At 35.7% G+C, this 8,574-nt stretch overlaps 1 protein-coding gene across 2 annotated transcripts in view; it reads left to right on the top strand.

Moving 5' to 3' along the window:
- Positions 1-8,574, top strand: part of nadsyn1 (NAD synthetase 1) — a 28,140-nt gene that overhangs the window by 7,601 nt on the left and 11,965 nt on the right. The window lies entirely within an intron of this gene.

Here is an 8,574-nt window from a genome sequence, read left to right as displayed (position 1 = left end):
GCTCTTTTTGAGAGTTTTGCTTGAAAATAAATTGACAATATCTCAGGAAATTAAACGTTTAAGTGAAATAGTTCTGGTATCACAAAGACACTGCAAAACATGTTTCAGAGGTGTAACAACACTGAAGTCACTGAGTAAGAGTGAACTAAAATACTACTTAGAAATGCATGTTAAAATCTGAATACTCTTGAAAGTGTGCAGCTGAAATTAATTTAAACTACTAGCAGGCAAAGCACAGTGTTCACCTGATATCTTTACCAACAGTAATACAAAAAATGATGCATAGAGGCATTAGTTTATAAAAGTCGAGGCAAACCTAAATTTACCATTTTAAAAACAAAAAGCAGCGGGAGGATGTAACTTCATAACCTCATTTTCTAAGCAGAATCTCAGAGGGGAAAAAAGAGAAATTACGTTGGGTAAAGCAAGAACAGATTATAGAAGCCAAGTGGAAAAATTCACTCTAATGTGGATTATAATTATGAAACAACAAAGGTAGATGTCATATTTTCGGTATTCGGGAAATACGTGATTTGTACCATTTGTTCTGTGGGTTATTCATGTGGATCGGTGAAAGTTAAACGGCTGTAAAGCGAAGGTTTTGGACCTTAATCTGACCGACTACCTGTGTGGTTTGGATCGGGCTGAAAGCGTTGCTGCTCTCGGCTGTTCTTAAATTACCTGCTCAGTATCGGAGGGGCTCGTCGCTCCGACTGCATGTTAAATGTATTTTATATAATTGTCATATAAACAAAAGCTAAGGAGCTGCCTAAGAATAATTTCATACTCCGTATAACATAAACGCACATCAACACACATATTGACTTACCTTGTGCCGAATCGCTGCCTCTGTTCTCAGCCTGTTTCCGTAGCAGTGGATTTCCTCCGGCATTATTTTCTTCCAACAAATTGTTCCACTAAACGAAACAAGTACAACTCCCTTTTAACCCCCGTCTTCCCATTTCTGACGCTGGATTTTCAATATCCTCAAGCTTTGATATAGCAGGCAGCTACAAACCGCGTGTTAGCTGTAGTGGCTAAGTTTTGGCTACAGTCCGCTGTCGCCTTGATATCAGCAGGAAAATTAAAAAACTAAGCACCAGATGGTACTGGCTAATTACTGGACACAACGGCACACAACAAAACTCGATTGTTGTACCAGCAGCTCGCAGATATTTTAAGTTTTGCGTCTTTTTCATGGTACAGATCTTTCAGCTTTGGCCAAAAACAATAGGAGCAAGCAGGACCCGGAACCAACCTATGTGGAATAAATTCAAATGGAAATACGTCACCACCTCCGCCGAACCCCTGAGACCGACTCATCGAACCCCTGGGGTTCGATCGAACCCAGGTTAAGAACCACTGCATTAGAGTTATGTTCTAAGAAACTTTGTGTGCACTGCTTGACCACTGTAAAGAGAGGAAAAATTCTTGAACTTTAAAAACCTTTTGACTCGTTAAATCCTCTCTTATGCCCGGGTTCAGAAAAATGCTGTGCGCAAAGACTGAGATCACACAGAGATAACAGCGTCACAATAATCAGCATTTATTCAAGACAGATGCATACTATGACCAGACAAACACATCACATAACATCAGAAACCTCAGAGCACAAACAACACATGAATTTACCTGAGGGAGAAAAAGACAAAAGATGGAAACGACAAACAAAAAGCAAAGACGTCTTTGGAGAAGTTGCAAGCGCAAAATCTGATCTGTTACTTCTGTGTAGAAAGTTTTATATGTAAAAGGCGTATTCTTATCTTTAATTTATTCAAATAAGGCGTATCTTTGCTCATCCAACCAGGAGCTGTCTCTGACCCTCTATCTGAAGCCAGAAACCCCTGCCGTGTTTACGGCCTTTCACAGATGAGTGTGAAAAGCTACAACTTCCACTGTATTGTTTTCCCACACAGACAAAAGGCAGTTCAAACGATCCTAGCAAACCATCTGCTGTAACTACAAGTAAAATAAAGGTCAACCGGCCAGAATCCATTACTAATTTCAAAACCACAATTAGGCCATTTGAATCAAGACATGTTAAGTTTTAAAACTAGATTATTTTAAATTTATTTTCTCAACAGTTCCCTCTTTTAATCTCTTAGTAGAGATTACACTCTAAAATATAAGTTTAAAATATACTATGCGATAGTATAAGCCTAAATTCAGAAACACCATATTATAGCTGATAAATTAAGCCCCTCTTTTTGCATGCAACCTTCTACATAACATTTGTTGTTAAAATATTGGCATATTCATTGCAAATAAAATCAGACAGCAAAATCATATAAAGGATTCAAATCCTAAAATAAATGTTCAAAATGATCTAGCCCATAGTCATATCTTACCAAAACGATGATGCATAAATTTATCAATGCTAAACTTCAGTTTACCTTACCACAAATCTTAATGTAATTATATTTTAGAAAAGTCAATCATATTCCTGATGTAAAAAGATGATACACAAATATTTGTCCAAAATTATCCATGAAATAAATGAGCAAGTTAGATACAAAATACTGCATATATAAGACTTACAAGCTATTAATAAACCTCCAGTTGAATAGTTTTTGTACAATTTTTTTTTTTCACATAAGTTCATTTTGTGTCCGTGTTTCTTGATGCTCCTTGAAGTAAGATGAGTTTGTTGGCACGTCGTAGATGAAAGATGAAAACTTGTTAATAGGAAAATCAAAGATGATCCTCTCGTCTCCAGCAGCTCATTTTCCTTATAGTTTTGAACTCAGAGTCGTCAGCTCAGTAACGGATGCTCACCTATTTAGGGATTATTGTGCCCAGAATTTGGTGAGTTTAACAAAGAGGTCGTTCCCTCTTTTCCAATTTGATGACATCAAAAGCAGAGTAGAATGAATGAAATCCTGATGAACATCTAGGTGTGAGGTCATCCTCCGGTCAGGGCTGAGGATCCTCAGTCACACCAGGTTGTGGTCCTTTGTTATCCAATGAGGTCATCAGCTGGTCGGCGTACTGGAACAGAGTCTGCCACCCTAACTAGACCTCCTCAATGTTTTTTAAAATAAAATAAGTAATTCCTTCCAATTTGAATTAATGTTTTATTTATGCTGATTTATTGATTGATACTCTAATTATTCTTTATTGTTTCAAGTCATATCCTCCTGACTACCAGTAGTTCATTTTTGTCCTCTGTAGAGGACATTTCTAAACTTGAATATCTCCCACCCTCTGCATTCTACTGAATTAATTCCTTTTGGTATCTGGAGAGGACATTTAGGGCTTTTCAATGATACCACATATGAAGGGGTGGGATTGTTGTTCGTATCTTTTTCTAATACATAAAAATTGTGTTCATCAGTAATAACACATTTTATGGGAAGAGACAAAGTAAGTGCATAAAACCTTTTATTACCTTACAAAGAATGTGTGATTTTAAAACAATGGTGATTGGACAATATTTTTTTTCCTGGTAGTCAGGAGGATAAATTGTTCTTGTTATCAAATCTTATTTTAATAGTTACTTTATTGTATTATCAGGAAGGAAGAGATTTTGTGATAGCTTTTAGTTTTATTTATTTCTCTTTAAAACTTTATTTCAAATGATCATTTATTTCCTTATGTTAAGTCTCTTCCAGTAATTTTCCTTTTGCATTATAAATCAGTAAACTTCGAATTTTAAGAAGCTTCTCCTTTAGAGCTGTATTTTGTCAATATTTTGACCCTCTTTTTATATAAGGCCTACATGAGAAATAAATGTTTTCCCATTGTGTTGAACCCAAACCTTAACCATATTTTAGAAGCAGTTCCATAATTGCTAATTTGTAAATCTCCAATTTAGACCAATTTAATTTCAATCATCATATTTTCTATTTTAAAACCTTAAAAAATGATCAGCCTGTTTTACATGAGTAAAGTTAACCGTGTCACTAAATATCAAAAATGACTTACTTTATTCCAATCATAGTTTTAAATCCCAAAATTTCACCCATTTTACATTTGATCCATTTATTCTTTTGAAAACCTATTTATAAAATATTTAATTGGATACTTAATTACCCTTTTTATATTGTTTATCAATTATCAATGCATTTTCAGTTTTAGGGAGAAATTCGATACAACTAAGTTTATTAAATGATGTAAATATTTAGCTTAGACCTTCCTGGATGTCCTAGTTAAACAACTTATTTTAAATCATATGAAAAGAGATGCAACAATCCAACGATCACCTTCCCTGTTTTAAGAAACACTGTTTTATGTAAATTATTTGATAGGTAATATTAAGTTTAGTGTATTCAATTTATACATTTTAGTTATTCCATATCAAAATAGTTAGCTCATATTTAATGAATTTTGATTTAACTTCAATAACCTCTTTTGCCAAGAAGTAAAGAGAGATCCAAACTAAAAATGTGCTTATTAGATCAATTCCATTCATTTCCCCCTGTTTCTATAACAGAACAAATGTTCTGTCATAGAATACAATAAAAATCCCATACAACTCATTGAGATGAAACCTGCTGACACTGCTAACTTTAGCATCATGTAACACAGTTGGATGTAATTCAAACATGGTGTCCCAGATGCTGTTACAATCTGCACACCTCAATCAAAGAATTTAATGTTTGATTAAATTTATGAAATCAACACAGAACTTGGTGTCATTAGCTCAGTAAGCTCTATAGACACTCATCAATCCACTTTAGCACCCTAATTTTAAATTCCATGTAAATTTAAATTTAGTTTTCACTGAATGGTAGCCCCTGTAATATGAGCCAAATAAAATTTAAATCATCGTCTTTATAGTTGAAGCGTAGCCCACAATGCAATTCAGCTATGATTAAGAAAAACTTATGTAATTGTAATAGTTAGTCCCCTGCCCATTGTTTTCAGGCAGGAAGGGAAAAACACATCAGCACTTTGTAAGACAAACGGAGTGAATCATGGAGGAAGTTAATGCATTTCCGAGAAATGCAGAATCGTAACAATTGGTTCACACCAACCCTCGAACTGCATTGTAAAACCTCTGACACCAGGAGATGGGGTGTCCTCAACACATTAGCATTTCACTGCAGGGGTTCAGGACGTGAAGGCAACAGGGCGCATCTGTGCTACAACTAAATTAAGGAGAAAAAACTGGCATCACACACTAAAAAAAATTTAAAAGGAACTTATTCACCACTACCAAGTTTTGTTGGCATCCATTTCGTCTCCAACCTGCAGACTGAAAGAAACCCCAGGAGTGGACTTTGGCGCTCAGGTCACATGATCAGAGGTGAGAATCCAGGATCAAACATGAGAACACACAACAGGACCACTGCTGAGCGACTTGCCATGCCCCAATTCTTTACCTGCTGAATCAGAAGGTGTCCAGAGTAGCAGTCATTCCCGCAGTTCTGAAGCATCTGGATACAGTCCCTCTTTGATGAACTTTGGTCAGCCTTTCGTAGTCGACAAAGCAGGACGTAGAAACACAGCAGATCAGTCATCCTCTGAAACCCCCGTCTGGGTTAAGCTTTGATCTTTGTGGTCCCGACTCCCTGCTGATTCCAGGCCGTAGAGGACTCTCACAGATAACGCCTGAGTCCCTTTTGTTTTCAGCCAGGTGTGAAAAGCAACACTCAACGCAGACATCTGTTGCCAGGTCCTGTGAGCAGCACTTTGCCCTCACGTGACAACAGGAGAACAGTTCATCTTCACTGACCTTAGTAATCGTTCAATACCTTTTGGCTTTTATACAGCAGTCCAGCAGAAGATGGGCACAGTTCAGCATCGTCATGTCTTTGTTCAGCAGCAACAACAGCGGCCTGATGTGGTAATCAAGAAGATCCCTTCTAATCACACCGTCCCATGATCTCTGAGCTAGAAAGACCCTGCCCCCAAGATTGCCATCAAGTCAGAAGGAAGGAGAACTGCCAGAGAAAAATAATACAAAGTAATTAAAAGATCAAAACTTATGTATGCCACATTTTGCTACTTTCACTATTATAAATAAAATTAAATTTTATCTTGTGATGCATCCTCCCGTGTGGCTCTAGATTTGTTGTTGATGTTATAGCACAAACGGCCAACTGCCCCAAATCCTGAACTGCAAAAAGAATAAACATAGAAATGTGCTAAAACATTCCACCATCAGATGTGTCAGAATTAAGAAAATAAAGACACTTACTGTTCACGTCAATACCTCGATGACATTCACTCTGTTTGTGCCAAATATCAACTACAAATTTTAAAATCACAACCTCACAAACTCATTAAAGAATTAGAACAAACTCTAGAATGTCCTACTACTAACACTCATAAAAGTTGTGATTGAATTGCACTTTGTCAAATAATTATGAATTTCATATTGTCCTACTAAATACCAAACATCCTTATTGTTCCTTGCTTCAAGACAAAGTCCTATTGCAAAATTTCAGAAGCTATTCACATTATATTTGAATTTCATAGGAGTTTTAACCAAAATTTTCCTCAAAATTCACAATTTACACCCAACTGTATATATTCAAAATCAGCAGTGATGCAGAAATCTATCAACAATTTTAAATGAAATAAAAATGACAAAGATGTTGTTTAAAGCTGTTCCATTTTAGATGATCAAATCTACTTTAGTAGAAGCTTCTATATCACATACACCATATTTTAGTCAAGCAGGAAGGCAATATGACTCTACATTAAAGAAATCCATAATTCACTATTGTTGAATGAAAAAGTCAAAATTATTAATTAACTAATTTACAATTAACCGTATCCAAAAATTTACCAGGAATTAGGGTCTATTTTTCCTTCTCCCCCTGTTGATATAATAAAATTATCATTTTGAAAACAATTTGGAATCTATGTTACTGTTATAATTTGCTGAAAAACTAAAATATTGTAACATGTTCCACCATTTCTCCAAATCTTCCATCTAGTATTCAAACTAGACTGAGATGATGTAAATTTCAAAGTTATATCAGTAATCTCTTATCTTTATAATATCCCCCTGTGTTTTTCTTATTTACAATTTAGAGGTGGAAAACCAAAATAGGAGACTTTCCCCATTGTGCTAAAATGTCAACATGTCCAATCAGTTACCCATATGACATATAAACCAATTTAAGGCAGTTAGTAAGTGTTAGTAAAAAAAGAAAATAAAAAAGAAAATACCAAAGTGGACGAGACAGTTTCCTATCACTAATTCCATCTGCTTAAGCCAAGGCTGAATTCTTGCTTCGTATTAATTCTACTGTAAAAGCAGATGATTCAGCTTTACCCACATTGTGATACCAAAATATGTAATCATCACCTTTAAAATTGTCTGTAAAGCAGTAGTAAAAGTAAATTTATGAAACAAAACCTTTACTGTCCCTAAATAGTTTAAAATAAGAAAAATATCACACAGCTACTCACTAAGGTGACGTCAAATTTACATAGCGCTTCCTAAAAACACATCAAAGGCCATCTGCATACACATTCACTCTCATTCACACTCAAGCAGACTCATCAACACCCCATTGTAAGAAAGATACAGGATGTTACCCCAGACCAAGCTGACCAAACAAAGTGAGGTGTGATCTGCCCCCAACACTCTCGTGAGAGCAGGAACACGACCCCATTCTCAGTATTTGAAGGCATCTTTACATTAGTTGACCTATAATGTAACAAATATACTTTCCAATTCTCCTCGATGACATTGGGCAAACACAGTAAGTAGTGTAATTCACCTACAGCAACTGAAAAGATCCCCATGTTCACCTGTAATTTGTTTGTCACACTCCAATGTGTAAAATAAAAATATTTGTGAACCATAAAGTTAGAACTTCCCAATTTGTACTGATTCCATGTACCACATATCTCCCCAGATGACAAACCAAAATTTGTCCTGTTGAAAGTCTTGAACACAATTATTATAACACCATGGTTGAAAGAAACATAATTATCCAGTAGTTCAAATGTTGTTCAGTTTTGAGTGAACCTATTTCAAAAACTCCATTTTATACATACAACCTTATTTCATGATAGCCCACTGTTATTAAATGGCTACCCAGTAACTAGACCCCCTGTAGGAAAACCCCAAAAACATTCATGTGGTCTTGTAATATGCAAAATGGGCTGCACACGAAGCTCGTCCTACAAGAAACAGTCATTCATTAGTGTTTCAACATATCCTACATTAACAGTGCATAAAACACTGTCAAGCAGAAAAAACATCCATATGTTCTCGTTTTTGTTCCCTTGTTCCAATCAGTGAGGATGTTCCATCCTGTGTCAGGAAACCTAGAAATTGAAGTGATTGTAAATGTTACAATATTATAAAAAAGCAATGACAACATTCCAGTGCTCCAGCTTGGAACTGATGCCACACATTTCTCCCGCTGAGAAAGTAGAAACATCTGTAAATCTGTTATTATGTACTTTTCATTTCAACATAAAACACAGTTCTAAAAGAAATTCACATCAAAATCCAAAAATCTTGAAAGAGTGAGCTGGAAATGTCAGTGTTAACAGAACTGAAGCACTCCCAAAATGCAAATGGAGTGGTCAATCAGCTCCCCTGCTCTGTGAAACAAAACTTGTAACCTGTAACCAAAATGGAGAAGAAATCTCTGTCCCACAGAA

Source organism: Poecilia formosa, unplaced genomic scaffold (genome assembly GCF_000485575.1).
Source record: "Poecilia formosa unplaced genomic scaffold, Poecilia_formosa-5.1.2 Scaffold960, whole genome shotgun sequence".
NCBI lineage: Eukaryota > Metazoa > Chordata > Actinopteri > Cyprinodontiformes > Poeciliidae > Poecilia > Poecilia formosa.
This window is presented reverse-complemented; position numbering and strand designations above follow the sequence as displayed.